Source organism: Humulus lupulus, chromosome 3 (genome assembly GCF_963169125.1).
Source record: "Humulus lupulus chromosome 3, drHumLupu1.1, whole genome shotgun sequence".
Lineage (NCBI taxonomy): Eukaryota > Viridiplantae > Streptophyta > Magnoliopsida > Rosales > Cannabaceae > Humulus > Humulus lupulus.
In genome coordinates, this window is record NC_084795.1 from 106172164 (window position 1) to 106188915 (window position 16752).

At 34.4% G+C, this 16752-nt stretch overlaps 2 long non-coding RNA genes across 2 annotated transcripts; both read right to left on the reverse strand.

The window, feature by feature from the left end:
- Positions 1-1140: 1140 nt before the first annotated feature.
- Positions 1141-7108, reverse strand: LOC133821295 (uncharacterized). The gene is made up of 4 exons (XR_009887450.1): positions 7064-7108; positions 5787-5822; positions 2328-2456; positions 1141-1173 (listed from the first exon to the last, which is right to left on the reverse strand). It is a non-coding gene; the product is annotated as an uncharacterized LOC133821295 (long non-coding RNA).
- Positions 7109-7349: 241 nt separating this feature from the next.
- On the reverse strand, positions 7350-11144 carry LOC133821296 (uncharacterized). The gene is made up of 4 exons (XR_009887451.1): positions 11034-11144; positions 10423-10490; positions 7608-7703; positions 7350-7374 (listed from the first exon to the last, which is right to left on the reverse strand). It is a non-coding gene; the product is annotated as an uncharacterized LOC133821296 (long non-coding RNA).
- Between the last annotated feature and the right edge of the window lie 5608 nt (positions 11145-16752).

A 16752-nucleotide genomic window follows, 5' to 3' on the forward strand; every position in this document is an offset into this window, starting at 1 on the left:
TAAATCTCGGCTCGTATCGATTGCCTTTGGGGCATTTACTTTTAGAAGCTGAGGGATCATTGTTCGCCCGTTTTCCACCGTTCCTACCACAACCATTCCTGTTGCCTTTTCTGTTGCCATTGGGCTTTTCCAACCCGTTGGCGGCTTTGGCGGGTTCTTCCTTGGGCCCCTTGTCTTTTGTTGGAAATTTCCCTTCATTGGCAATCACGTCTTCGAGATTGATATACCGATCAGCCCGATCTAAAAACTCTTGGGTACTTATTACCCCATTCTTTCTAAGGCTACTCCAGAGGGATGAGTGGCACCTCTCATCGCCCACTATCTTGGCTCCAGCTGCTGCTCGCATGAAGCGTTTGGACATATTCTATCACTACAAGAAAAAATGCTTTTAATAACACCGAAAATGTGTTATCAAATCATACCATAACACTTTTTGATGTGTTAAGACCGACTATGTTATCGTAGGTCAGGGTACTTTACATAACACTTTATCAGTGTTATACAGATGTGTTATTATACTGTCAACGATAACACACTTTCTGTGTTATTTTAATATATAGATAAGTGTTCAATTATGTTATTTCTAGTCGATTATATAACACATTTCAATACTTATAAATTTGTGTTATACTACACTTTAGTATAACACTTTTTTTGTGTTATACTATACATTAGTATAACACAGTTTTTTATGTTATACTACACTTTAGTATAACACATTATTTGTGTTATATAATGAAGTTTTCATAACACAATTCTTTGCATAAAAAGTGTTATTGTAATAGATATTATAACACAATTTTCGTATTATTGTTATATTTAGTAATAGATATGTTTAAATTCTCATTATATATTTTATTTATATAACACTAATTTATTCTATTATATTTTAATTTTTTATATAATTAAAATTAGCTTTCTAATATATACTAGTATCATCAAATGAACTTGATTTTCAAATAACAAAAAGTAAGAACATTCAACATTGCATTAATAATCCACAAATTAGTTTAAAACATTCAACACTGTCATCAACAACAAAATGTTCTTTAGGTATTCAAAGAGTCTTAAATATTCAACATAGTTAAAAGTTACTACTTTCAACAAAAAGAAATAAATAAAGTTACTACTTTCATATGTCTTAAGTATCCTTTTCTACTTCGCTTGTCACATCTGCAAAATAAACAAAGAAATATTTTATGGTTATTATCTAGCATCACAAATTACTTCAAGAAAAATGCTATGGAAATTATATCCAAGAAAGGACACCACATACAAAATAATGAATTCACAACTACACCAAAGCAAACAAAAACCAATCTACTTCGAAACTACTCAGAAATGAGCCTTTTACTTAAGAGTGTCAAAAACCATAATTTCCAAGTCTCCACATAAGATGTAAATGAAATACTAACAGTTTTTTCTTTTTTGGTTTCATCAGGTTATGATAGGTGGGCAAAAGAAACAATTAACTGAAGTCGCACAGAATAGATTAGCATTTGCTAGTTTGGTAAAGTTGAGTTCTTTTCACCATTGTCAAATCTACCAATAAAGCTAAGATCAAAAGATTTATACAATTCTATCAAACATAGCTAAAAGTCAATAGTTCTATTGTTACTGTCATAGTATATTCATTAGCAAAGCAACCATAAGCTTCTGATGAATGTTAATTGAGAAGTTCAAAAGCACCATCACGAACTTCATCATATGCCATACAACCTTTAATGGATATACAACTCTAAAAGAAAACAAAGAAGAAACTGGAGAAAAATAGTTCCTCTACTTTCACATCTCTTAAATTTCTTTCACTGTATTGATGTAATCATGTGTTGATTATTTTATGGGTTCCTTAGGAAGCTATTGCCTATTATGATAAATATTAAAAGCCAGTAGCATGAAGAAGAGAAATTGAAGGATTAGAATCTTCTATCGACCCTAATTTTTTTATGTTTTCTCCTTAAGGAATCAACTTTTCAGATGATGCCAATACCTCATAAAGCTTAAACTAGTACTTAATATATGAAGATAGGATCTTTCTCCTCTATGATCATCGCTCTCAGGCTCAGCTATGCCATAAACAACTTCTGTTTCTTTAAAATACGAAAATGAACATTATATATATGAAATTTCATAGCTAACTATAGCATTATATATATTATATGATAGGGAGCATATGAGTTAATGCAGAATTAAAAGAAGTCAAAGAATTAGAAGAGAGGAGGAAGACACTTGATGCTCTGGCAAAAACAACAATTAGTTACTCTTATTGCCACTGCTAATAAACTTATGTGTGAGATATGAATATGAGAGAAGGCATAGCTCCATACCTAGGGAATCTGTAGAGTGCCAGAGGTGTTGTTGCCGGAAGTCTTAACTTTAAAGTGAATAACAAGATTACTGCAGTAGATTGTTGCTGCAGAGTTTTATATGTTTTTTTCTTTCTGATTCTTTGATCCCTGAAAGTGAATAAGAATGACCATAACCAATTAACCAACCAAATCAGAATGCATATGAGACAAAAAAGCACAAAAGAAAATCTTACTATCAATCAATATCAGCTTTACCATTCTTAGTAATAGAATAGGAAACAGACCTATCATGTTTTGACCCAATAAAGCTCCATGACTTAATCGATTTTTAATAAACACATCTCACCAATTTCCAAAAATAAACTACCACTAACTATTATTATTTTACTTATGCCAAATACATAAACCATCAAAAGGAGCATGGCAACTTTTTCATTGTATAATCATAAGGAAAAAATGAGACTTTCTTTCATTACCCAAGTGTGTAAGCTTTGCTAAGAACCATCTTTAATATGTCTCTAGTGTTTACTTGTATCACAGCAACAGCACTGAAAAAGTTTGTAAGATAAAATACAAATAAATTAAGCTAAAACCACTCACACAATATCAATAGCCAAGAACAAGAAAATACAACTAATCAACTAACAGAGAATAAAATTTAGTCAACTTAAAATTAACAAATACAACTACTGTTATATATAATAAATATACCTTAACTATCCATTATTATTTGGAGACACATATTAAAAATGAAAGAATAATGAGAAATTGATTCTTATTATTGAAAATGAACCAAGTGATAAGTACAATTGGGTTAGCCAATTAGCTTTATTTATAAGATGGCTAGCCGATCAGGAGAATTCAATCAAGATAAGCTCAAAAACAATTACAGCTCAAGAACAAGTGAAGAAGCTCCCCCGCCACCGTTGCATATGGCACCAACCCCGTACTTTCCCTTTTTATGTCTCAATACCTGCAACAACATTATTCTTATTTCATAAATTCCAAGTAAAATATATCAGAGAGAGCATAGTTACCAATGTCTCTTTTATTCCACAGCTAAACTCTCAACAGAAATTTAAAAGAATAAATGACAAACACGAGATCACTTCACATGAGTATATGTAGAAAGCATAAGCTTAGATATGACCACGAACTATGACTTTAGATCATTAAGAAAATATGTAAACAAAACTAGAGAACTATATAAATGATATTAGAATGTCAAACTAGGAATGCATTGCAAGAGAAGGGAAGCTTATAGATTACCCCTAACAATGTGACCAAGATACGAGCTCCACTGCATCCTAATGGGTGTCCCAATGATACAGCCCCACCATGTATGTTAAGGCTTTCCTGAGATATTTGGAAATTGGAAGAGTAAAAAACTGTAGATAAGGATAGTGACAAAATGGAACAAAGCTGAAATGCATTGTGGACAGATGAATGACTATACAAATTGCAGAAAATGGAAGAGTGATCACATTTAAAATAGCATACTGTTATCTAGATTTACGGATAGCGTTTAGATGGATATCCTCGGGGAAGCAGAATTATCAAAGTCTTTCATGGAAAGTGACCAGAGCTCGCGGATGGACAGAAAGGCTTCGCCTCTCCCGTTTAGTGTCTGGCTTACTCTTTCAAGCAAACGCGACACGGAAGCTCGTCAACTCTCCCGGACTCCCGTAGGGATATCCTTCGGGGAAGCTCCTTCCAGGAGGAGCTCTTCAGGTTGCCTTCGCGGAAACAGTTCCGTGCCACGCACGGAACAAGACCAAGCGGTCGAGTCATGGAGGAGGCATATTTGGAATGATATCCACCTGACACAGGATCCCGCCTGACACGCCCGACAGGTCAAGGCCGCACACATCCCAGCACGCCTAAGGGTACCTTTTCGCCTACTGTTCCGCTGACAACTTGGAATAGACGGCTGACTTTGTGTATTCCCCAGACTTTCACGTAAATATACCCACAAAGAGTCTTGTAGCCATGCTACTACAGTAATTGTATCCCCTATTTGTGGCTGGTGTAATTAAGACTAATGGGACAGAGTAAAACCCTAATAAAAAACCCTAGCTATAAAAACCCCCTCATTTTACGATAGAGGGGACGGCCAACAAATTACATAGCAAGAACTCTACCAAAATCTCTCTAGCTTCATCTTCTTCAAGAGAACCCGAGAGAAACACTGTGAGTGTGTGAAGTTCTGATATACCAGCCATCTTACTGTAATTCTCTACAAGTATAATAACATCGACTCGTGGACTAGGGCTCGTTAACGCCTGAACCACGTAAAAAACCTGTTTGTCTAATTATATTCCTGCACTTTTACAGTTCTTATCTTTTTGTTATTCTGTTTGTATTCGTTTCTGAAAAACTCGATAAACACATACATTTCAGACTTAAGAGTAAATCAACCAAGATGGATATTATAAATTAACTTCAACCATAAAACTAATCTTTTTATAAAGCAATAAGTCTGGCTTTCCTAGAAGCAATAAGGAAGTACAACTAGACAGACCACACAAAATGGCGAAATGCTAGTTGATAAACAGAAAACATATCCCTTAGTATCAAGACACAACCTCTATCGTAATAGCCAGGTCAATCACCAAGCTTGTGACATATCCCAAGACAAGGTCAATGACACCTCTTGCAAATGATGAAGATCCAATGCCTACATCAATCTGCAAAATAGACAGTTAAGCTGTCATTTTCTACAATTTAGTATCCCATAGAGAAAAAAAAAAAGAGGTTTGCAAATTATCATATTACTTCAGTAGCCAAAGGGCAAAAGTAAATATTTCTGTAAAACTGAAAACTTAACTTCTCTTTATTTAGTGTAACAATAAATATAATTAAAGAAATAAATAATACTTAACGTGACATCTAGGCAAGTAAGATGTTTGACAAAAGAAAGTATTAAAAAAATAAATACCCTGAACTATTAAAAAAGAAAGTAATCACTATAGATTACTTGGACAAAAGAAAGATGAAACAATTAAAAAATTATCTATTATTAAAAACAGTCAACAATATTCATAAGAACTCATTAGCCTAAAAAATTATAGAGGTATGTTGACTTACAAGACCAGTGAATTTGACCTTGAGAAACCGGATTGGGGGCACTAAACCATTCTTATTGAAACTTCATCTACTATTGGAGACTGTTAAAGACAAACCAATTATATTATGTCATAATATAGAACAATATATTAAGATACAGAATCAAAGAAAGAACCTTTACTATCTAACTGATATTACTGACATCAGTAATTACAAAGTCTAATATGAGATTCCTCAGCTGACTTTAAATAAGTGCTAGATGATATGTTTTCTTGTTTCATTAGAAACAAAGTGACCAACTCATCCTTATATCAAAAAGAGCTTTGTGCAAACACCAGAGAACACAAATGAAAACCATAAGAACTAGAAACTTGATACTAAGGAAGTTCTATAAGTAGTTGGAAGTATTACCTCACTTCATACTTAGGAAGCTCTCCTTTGGTGAATCTAGAAACCAAACACACACCTCATAAAAGTTTATTAGAAAAAAGATGTGCATGATGTAGTCTGGCAATGCTAAAGATCCCCATCAATAACAAGTAATACATTTAATAGTCAAAATCAATATATATATATATATGAAGAAAACTTTCAATTTTGTTTACAGAGTAGTCTCAGATGCTTCTCAAATTTCTATTTTTGAGAGAATTGGGGAAGAAATTTCAATTTGCAAAGAAAAATCCTATTGTTCTATTTGACAATGTCTTGCAAAACAAAACATCAAGAAAATTGTAGGTCAATACCTTCCCCAGTATTGGATTAAAAGCACCAAATAGACAAAAGAAAAGTTGGGCCTTCGTTGTGCATTTAAGAGCACCAAATTATTGAATTAGCACCAAATGCAAGAATGCTCATGTTTAATCAAATAACATATAACTATTGAGACAATTTATTTAATGAGAGTTACTGAAAAGTTAGTACTAACCAGCCCTTGTTCCTATTGATTCCATATCAGAATAATAAACATTATAATAGATATTACAAAGAAAGAAAATAAGTTGGGAAATCTTGTTCTCCCAAACAAAAGAAAGGAAAAAGAAAAGAAAAGAAAAGAAAATTCAATTTGGTCCATGATTTGAACCAAATAAAAGCTCCTAGAAAAAGCCAATATTAATAACGATTGATTATGATAATACTAAAAATAATAATCAAATCAACCTCCAAACTTTCTCTTCTCTAATGGACAAAAACTACATGATCAATAATTTTATGGGGAACAGTATATATTGTCTCTGTTTTTTAAAAAACAAAAAAAATAAATTGTACACTTCTCTTTCAAAATTAGACATGCGAGCTTCTTTTTGTTCCCCTTTTAATTAAAATTCAAGAACTACAGTTTCAAGCAGATCAACATAGTTATATTGCACTACTAGAACAATTAATTGACTTTTATACGTCATCATTTGTAGAGTATCTTCAAAACGTCGCTTTTCACACAAACATGTGCATTAGAATAATCGACAGAAAAATGCTATTATATTCTGTTTTTAATTTGAAGGAATATATCAATAACTAAAGTACATCTAATATCAATAAAGTGCATCCACAAAACACAGATATAAGTTTGAAAAAGTAACACCTAAAGCTTATGTTATAAGGATTCATTATGTATCATTTTAATCATCATATTGCAAAACAATATAAGGAATGTAGGAAATACATCTTTTCATAGTAATTAGTAAATATACCATTTGGTCAGGGTGACTAGAAGATAGAAGCTCTTGGAGAACAGAGCCATTTCCTAGAGATACTGCATCAATAGTAGCAGTATAAAAAGAAAAATAATGAGTTTTAGAAAGTAGGATTTAAAGTTCAGCTGTAGATATCTAGCACTAGTTGAGGACGCCCAATAAAGAAAAACAAGTCTCTAAGGGATAACAACTGAGAACTAAATAAGTAAATCACTCATCATTCATTATATAAACTTACAAGCATGCATGAGAATCCTCCTCGTACATTTCAACAGGCATTGTCGTTCAATGTAGTATTGAAGCAATACCTAAGACAAAACAGACACAAAAGTAATGCAATTTCAAGAGCATGGAGGAAAAATCTAACATTCACAGAGAAAAGCTTCCTTTGAAGATAAGTGTTGAAACCCCATTCCTCTAGATAGAATTTGAAAATGAATTTGATAACATGGAAAGAAAAAGATAATAATAATAATAATAATAATAATAATAATAATAATAATAATAATAATAATAATAATAATAACAATAAGCAACTAACCACGTGAGGAAAGTCTTGAACTATAGAGTCAAGAACAACATTGTACTTCTCCAAAGATCTTTCAACGAGGATATATGACTGAACCTCATCTAAACACTATAACAAGCAAGATCTAATTAATCAGATGGTACAAAATAAAGAATATGATCTTAATAACAACTTCTTTGTATAATTCAAAACTTATATTTTAGGAGAGTCAACATAAACCCAGAAATACACTTATTTAGAGTGTGCTAGGCGGGAGGAAGAAGTGGAAGAAAGGAAAGGGATGGGATGGGGGTTATTGGATGGATTTGGGTAGGGTGGTTGTTATGGAAAGATTTAGAAGGGAAGCCATTGGGCAATAAGAAACAAAAGATTGCAAAAAGTAATATTAAATTTTTAAATATATTTCTAGTTTGCACGAAAATTTGTTTGACAAATTGCAGACACTGAATTACAATCTAGAGAATTATAAATTACTCATAACTATAACAGACACTTCTCATAATTAGGTAGATTAAATTAAACAGAACTTTAGGCAACAACTACAACATTCTGAAAGGAAAAAAAAAAGATCTATTTAAAAAGGAAATTTAACAAAGCAAAACTAATAATATATGTTTTAATTTAAAAAAAAATTCTGGTTAGATAAGTACCTCTTTATTCTCTAGATCAATTGCGCTAAGTATTTATGTAAGAACATCCAATATGCCACGTGCATTCTGAATTTCTGACAAGCTAACAATGAATTTCTATTTAACCAATAAATTCATGTACAACATAGATGATAGCTTAATGCAAATATTGGCCCTTTAAAAGTATAACACTTGATTGACAAAACATTCAGTTTTCCCTTAGTTATTATACATATGGACAACATCTCAAAATAAAGATAAAAAACCTTCCCTACAAGGATAAAAATTAGCAGATAAATCATCTGGTTGTTTAAAATTCTAGGATGCAGTAAAAGCTTTACACCAACTAATTACTTTCTAATATTAGAGTAATAGACTACTGCAGTGTCTTGTCATGCAGTTGTAAGTATAATAAATATTTTAAACCATTCAATCATAACAACTATGAACAAGTGCAACAAGAAAAAGAGCGAGAGAAACTGTTGCAATAATGAATAAAATTTCCTTAAAATATACTTCAAGCAGCAGTATGTTTAAAAGATCAGATTTACAACTAAGAAAAAGATGTTGTAAAGTGCTATACCAATAAGAAAATTAAGTTGCCCTCAATTCATATAGCAATACAAGGATCCATGTATGCACCTCAAGATAGTAAGATGTTTGAAAATCTAGTGAAAAAATGACAAGCACAAATATTATTTAGTGTATAAGGTCATTTTTTGTATGTAAAAAATAAATAAATAGGAGAAAATGAAATCACTTGAAATTCTATTTTTTTTTTCTTTCCTCTTCTTAAAATACAATTTCCAAATAGAAATGTAAATAAAATTGTTCAGATGTTAGCAAAACCATATCAAATCGACTGAACAACGGCAAAATAATAGATTTCTAGAGTCCATAAGGAAATAAAAGCCCAACCTTTCAATCTTTATCACTTAAAAGACCATCAAGAGCAGGGTGATTCAGAAAATGTACAGAAGAAGAAGAGGAAGAAGAAAAATCATTATTTTTAAACAATTCATTAACCAGAAAACAGAAGGCTGTAATCTCTTTACAGAAGTTAAAAGGAAAGGAAAACACAGATTACTTACAGCAGTTGACCAAAAGGAAGGAATAGACTTTGCTATATCATTTCAAGATATTCATAAAATATGGAAACCAACCTCAAGGAACAATGCACCTAATTGGTAACGTGACACAAATTGCAAATGGAAAGATGTGGATAAGAACTTGCCAATTACTGTATATAAAAACTATCCGTATAACTTTCAAAATTATGGTACAAATAAAGCAACTTAAGATACACAAAAATAGAACTTCAGAACATATTATTAATAACTAGATTATGACATGAGATTAATCATCAGAGCAAAAGAGTAAACACGAACTAAGTCTAGAATCCGAGACTGAGTAAATAATAACTCTATATCAGATGTAATTTAACCCCACATTAACAACCCAAAATCTAACCAATAGGTTGGCTTATGCTGCCATCAATATAGAACAGAACTAAACATAGAATGGATATCTATCTATTAAGGGGAAATAAAAACTTAAATGCCTTTAAGGCTATACACATGTAAGACTAGATGAGAATGAGATCAATGTCCAACAACATGTTTTACTAAAGCATATGAAGAGTTTTACTAAAGCATGTTTAAAATACAAATTTATCTTGATTACTTTCTACTCAAGCATTATGTAACCAAGAAAAGTTTCTTGATTTGTATTATTGCTTCATTAAAATTCCAATAACTAACATATATTTTACAGGATATGTCTAACAAAACAGGAAAAACAACATCTCTATATATCATTAGTAAAAAATATTGCATATAAACACATAAAATTCAAGCATGGTGATTGTAAACTACCATAAAAAAAACCAATAAATACCCTGAACTATTAAAAAAGAAAGTAATCACTATAGATTACTTGGACAAAAGAATGATGAAACAATTAAAAATTATCTATTATTAAAAACAGTTAACAATATTCATAAGAACTCATTAGCCTAAAAAATTATAGAGGTATGTTGACTTACAAGACCAGGGAATTTGCCCTTGAGAAACCGGATTGGGGGCACTAAACCATTCTTATTGAAACTTCATCTCCTATTGGAGACTGTTAAAGACAAACCAATTATATTATGCAATAATATAGAACAATATATTAAGATACAGAATCAAAGAAAGAACCTTTAAACCATTTGGAAATTTGGGGAAAAGCACAAACTTTTAACACCAACAACTTGGGCCTTCGGAACCTGCTCAATAAAATAGATAGTTATTCTATAATTGTTACATTTCAGGATGGATGTGCTAAATATCTTTAAAATAAGAAGTTCACTAACTAGAAAAATAGGACAAGTATTAGTGACATCAATTATAACCTAGTAAAATGCCAAATACAAGATATGTACAACAAGTATGTATTATTCCCAAAAGCTAAAAGGACAATAATTTCTGATTTTCTGGTCACTTGGTGTAGCGACTGAAAAATCGCATAAATACCTTGCAACCAGTTGTGATAGGTCTCAGATTTTTAAAAAACAAACAAATACCAAACCATTACAACTCCTTAATTCATACTAAAGTTACAAATAAGAAAAGAGAATACAAAGTTCAGTTATAACCAAGTATACCCCAAAAAATATATATTTTATTTAAAAAGCCATTTAGACAAGTCTTTTGCAAGAACCACTGCAACGAATTGTGGGCTATCATCATCCAGTAGAAAACAATTTGTTATTTCCCATAAGAGACACTTTCACTCAAACTGTGAAAAAGAAACAGAAAACTCACCTTACCGTTGCCGGTAACGCTTATCCACATGAGTTAGACCATGATATTTGTCTGGCAAGGGCAGTAGAGATTTTGTAAGAATTGCAAAAGAGTTCACATAGACAGAAAGCTCCCCTAAAGAAACAAAGAAATAAGTTCAATTAGTTTATCACCTCAAAGGGAAATCACAAAAAAAGTAAGAAGCCAGTCAAAGCCAATGGTGTTTTTTATAAATGGCATTGGTTTATCTAAATAGCTTCCAATACAAATAGGGTAAGAATAGCTTCACCCAAAAGTACCTATAAATTCAACAATCAGCACCTAATCACAAATAGGTGCAAAAGATAAATTTTTTTAGTACTTGTCTTTCTCAATTCGCTTAATTGAGCCACTTGCACCAAGTATGTCACCAATATCAACAAGATTCTTAAGCTCGTCAAACTGATCACTTAAAAATCTCGCATTTTCACAATAAAGCTGTTTGAAACATTGAACAACTTGAGTGAGGATTCTTCCATACTAAATGTGAGCAAAGATTTATAGAAAGTTTCTGAAGAAACCATCCCTACTAGCCAAAATTTACAAACTTTGGAAAACACCCCGTTTTAAAAAAAAAAAAAGGTAACTAACCTATATATTTTAGATCAAGCATCCCATAAAATAGACATGCTTTTAAGAACTAAACCACCTAATAACATCTTATTATTATATTTTTTCTTTATTATAAGTATCCATCTAACAAAGAGATGGCAAGATCATCTTATTTCTTTATTTTTTCTTCATGTGTGTAAAACGTTTAGTACTATATCCTTTATTTACTGTCCGAGAGCTGCAAATGCCATGACTGATTCAATTGCAAAATTAGCTTTGACTATGAATGAGACTAAAGTGTGGTGCCCAGGCTTACCCCACTGCCTTTGGCCTTAGTACTATTTGTTTGTATTGGATTTTGCCTTTATCATGAAATATCATATCAAATTTTTATTCAAAAAAAAAAAGAAAGTATAACAATGAATCAGTTTTATTTTCTATTGGCTGAATTTCCCAATTGGCTAAAGATAAATAAACAATTAATCAATAGCAACAGTTTTTCTACAAGTAGTACAGTATATGCCATTTAGTCATTATCATGCTCTTAATATCAAGTAAAGCAAATCAACCAAATATAAAATAGTACACAGCACAAGAAAATTTACATTATACATGAAAGTGAATTTCATAGTCAATATAGTATATGATATATCGAATTTTCATTTCAAAGAATGGAATAAAAATCAAGGCTTTAAAAAATGATATTGCTAACAAAAGCGATAGATCACAATCCATATAGAAACATCATTCCAACAAAGAGGTATTGTTGCCTTATAACCAGAACCCAGTTTAGTATTTCCATTCATATATTCCCATTTCTAACCCAATAAGCCTCCAAACCTCATAATTTCAAGTAAAGCAAATAAACCAAATACAAAAGCTTATCTCCAAAGCTTATCTCAGTAAAACAAAGATCAAGATCTCTTCCATCTTTTGGTGACCTTTGCTTAGGGTTTGACTTGTTTTTTCTTTCCTATGCTTGCTTTTCTGCTGGTATTTTTATTCTGTGGTATTGTACTAGTACTTCCAATTTTCTTTGTTATTGATACTCGTTGCTTTCATCTGGTTTGGAGAAACACTTTTCATCAAAAAGAAAAAAAAACCAAACAAATGCACATGGAAGGCCTAGCTTGATCAACTATGCATTATATTTTCATGTATTTCCAGGTTATGTATAAGAAAGTCTTGGTCTCTTTTTGTAAGTTAGCACATGGGATTTGGGGTATGGATTTGTTTTGAATAAAAATGAGTCAAATTATATAGAATGTAGCTGAGGTGGGGATACCTAAATTGTCCCAGAATCATCTCTTAGAGTGAGAAATGCAAGCTTTCCAAATGCTCGACGAGCCACAATTCTTCCGGATATTGATACATTGTCTTGCTCACCATTCATTTCTTCGGCATTTTCTAAATTTTTATAAGTCTCTTGCAGCTGATTAGCAGAGTGAGTCTTGTCCCACTTATATGCATACGGTTCCAGCCCTTTGCTTCTCAATTCTTCTATCTACACAAAACACATCCACACAGACCTATGTTTATTGAGCAGTATTAAAATAACAATGTCCCTCTAACACACATTTCCCTGAACAGTTTATGGGCATTACTTAATTGCCTCAAACAAGGATACGTAATCAACGTCTAATTTCAAAACCTAGAGTTGGGAGTTAATCATCTTCACAATTTTCTCAAAAAAAAAAAAATACATATATATATAATAATAAATTATCATAGAAATACCTCAATCAAAACTTTGGAGAAACCAATTCAAAGAAGAGTGATAAAGAACAGACCTTCTGCAAGCGAATAGCTCGAACTGACTCCGGACTGAAAGTAGTAGAAGAAGAAGAGGAGGATGAGCGGTGATTACGGGCGTTGGGATTAGTAGTGGTGGCGGCGGAAGAACAAGAGCGAATAAGCAGCAGAGAAGAAGAAAAAGAAGAGTAAGAGCGTCTTGCTCTGAAGGTGGTGGCGGAGGAAGATGAGATTTTGAAGAGGTGCTTGAGGGATGGTCAGAAGTGTTTAGAGGTTTGGAAATAAAAAAGTAGAGACAAATAAAAAAGTAAAAAGTAGAAGACTTTACTCACGCGGGCTCCAAAAAATTTTGTACCACCAATTTTTTTCCCACCAATTGTTTTATTATTTTATGTATGATAATACTTTTTTAATACTATTATATTTATATGTTATGGAAAGGGGTATTTGGTGTAGTGTTTCAAGGGCTCTCCCTGTTTCTATGGTATCTCGACCAGCTGGTTGGCCTCTGTGGGTTGTACGCGACCCGCGTAGAACTGTCTGTAAAATTCCTTCACGAACATTTCCCAAGATACTATGCTAGCAGGAGGGAACTTGAAGAACCACTCCTGGGCAGTGTCAGACAGTGTCGCAGGGAAGATCCGGCAGCCGGCATCTTCCGACACTTTTTCTATGTCCATTTGTATCTCAAACTTATTAACATGAGATATTGGGTCTCCGTATCCGTCAAAGTTTGGCAATGTAGGCATCTTGAACTTACTGGGGGTTTCGACCGCAGCAATCCTCTGTACAAAGGGGGTGCCCCTCCTCTTATCGTACTCAATATGGGACGTTCATCCCCCTATTAGTTGTTGTACCGCCTAGTTCAGGGCATCAATCTGAGCCTGAACAGCTTCTAGGACTGCTGGGGCCACCGGTGACGGGGGAGCGTACTTGTCGTGCGTCTCACGGTGGTCGTTAAGTATGTCCCTTAGATCATCGTCTCTACGTCTCTGCTGGCTAGCTCCTAGCCAACTAAAGACGTTCTGCATCCTGGGTTGCCCCCCAGCGTTGTGGCAAACTGGCCTATTTTCTCTAGGTGGGGGGCTTCTGCCTCCACCTCTTTCTTCATTTCTCCGGCCAACATTTCCTCTGCCAGAATCAACTTCATTATAGTCATGGCCATCTCTGAATTGTGGCTGACTACGGCATGACCGGCTGTTCACGCTATTTCCTCCTCGGGCTAGCATTTCCTAAGTGTCAGGGGGAGGCCTGCGCTGGTCGTTGGGTCCCCGTGCATTGTTATGCCGTGGGGGGCCCCTGACCACAGAGCCTAACTCGTGTTCCTCCTGTTGGCAGAAGGATGTTGCCCCCTGCTCGGTAGATTTGGCTCTTCATCCCCTGGGCGTCTAGGGCTACGGGGTGACTGCTCTGCCCTATTCAGCCTCGGGCACTGGGGAATGCCTCGACTAGCCTGAGATAGAGGCTGCTGCTCAGGATCCCTAGGTGGGATATCATCCTGAGCCACAGGCGGCTACTCCGGCCTTTGAGGGCTTGCCGGCTGGAGTGGAGGGCTTGGATTGGGACCTCTTTGAGGTGGTACATTCGGTGGCTGATCTGGCTGGGAGGCTGGCACAGCCTGACTCCTGGCTAATTCAATGGATGCTTCAAGGGCGGCCATGGCATCCCTCTGTCGACGATCCATTTCCACCTGCTGCTCAATCAGCTCTTGGCGCTGGCGCTCTATTTCTATTTGCTGCAACACCATTGTCTCCGCAGCATTCTCCTAACTGGCCCTCAGATTAGCCAACTCATCTTGCAACACTCCTAGTGTTGCCCTCATCATTTTGGAATCTAATTCCTCCTCATCGAACTCTAAGTATGGTTCATTCTCAGCCACATTTGGGGGAGGAGGTTAGAATGGTGCATCGCCAGCAGCCTGTCTAGTCTTCTAGGATGATTTCGCCATTAGATCTTTTCACAGTTTTTTATCAAACTCTCAATGAAAGCACCAGAATGTTGACCCACGATTTGGCCAACGACACGGAGTCAAATATACGACAACAGATAAAATGGCGAGTAAGAAAGATAATCTAATGGAAGAGAAGAAAACACCAAGGATTTATAGTGGTTCGGCCCCAAAAGATGATTATGACCTACGTCCACTTAGTGCTATTCTTAAGATTGAATCTCAAAGCAGTGATCAAAGAACTAGGGTTCTTGAGTTTCACACACCTTGGAAGAAATACAATAAATCAATGGATAATTGCACTATAGCTCTCTCTTTTTCTCTATCTTAGAAAAAGGATTCAGGAATCAAAAGTCCCTTCCTTGAGCTATTTCATGTATATTTATAGGCTCAAGGAGGTTTACATATGCCAACGTGCCCTATCTTTCCTTATGAATCGTGTATCAAGATAATAATGAAGAAATATTCAATGCAATTATTATAAAATTACAGTTTAAGAAGGAAATAAATCAGGTTATACGACCAACCTGGTTGTATATTAAAGTTGACCCTTGGCCAAGTGATGTGCCTCTGGTCGATAGTCGAGCAACACTTCTGCCATGTGTCAACCACGTAGGAGAATTCCTTACCACGTCATCAGTAGCTATTTTTATGGTAAACAGTGCCCAGTCAGAAGCTTTCTAGGAGCTTCCCATTGCCAAGTCTACTCCCTCTAATCAGCGAACGTATTTTCCTATAAGTATCTCATCCCTTCGTTTGAAAAGTTTTCCCTTTTTTTTTATCCAATGCTATTTATGTTCTTAACTATGTTCATCCACAACACTCATCATAGTTACTATTAGGATATTTCTAAATGTTCATAGGGAACATGTTTCGATTTAGGTTCAATGGGTGAGTCCAAACATGTTTTAGAAAGAAGACGTCCATAAAGCATGGGAAATTTCTGGGTAAATCTGGGTAACCCTAATGGTGAATTAATTTAAAGAATACCCATTCGGGGTAAAGAAACTGAAGGGTCTTTAGGTTTAAAACCAGATAGCTTAGGGGTTACGTTTTCTTGGGTGTTTTTGCACTAAACTGCTTCCCAAGGAAAGTAGTGGTTTGACATTTCTGACGCACGGATCCGTAAATATCAGGGGATTGTTAGAAAAATGAGGCACGTAGCTTAGGATATCACGTGACAGCACGCGATGGGGATGAGGCTAACTTTAGCTTGTATAACAAAAACAATCAATTTCGTCCGTACCCTCATGTCATAATTATAGATCATCATAGGTTGCCTACCAACTAGGTCGTTTTGTCGTTAGGAGATCTGATGCCCCCCCCCCCCCCCCAAAAGAAGAAATCTACGAACTCATCTACCCAATGCAAAGACAAATGGAAGAAGGTCGTGCCTGACTTTCCTATTCCACAATTCAATTCGCTAGTGGAGAGAGAAATTCTCGTCGACCCCA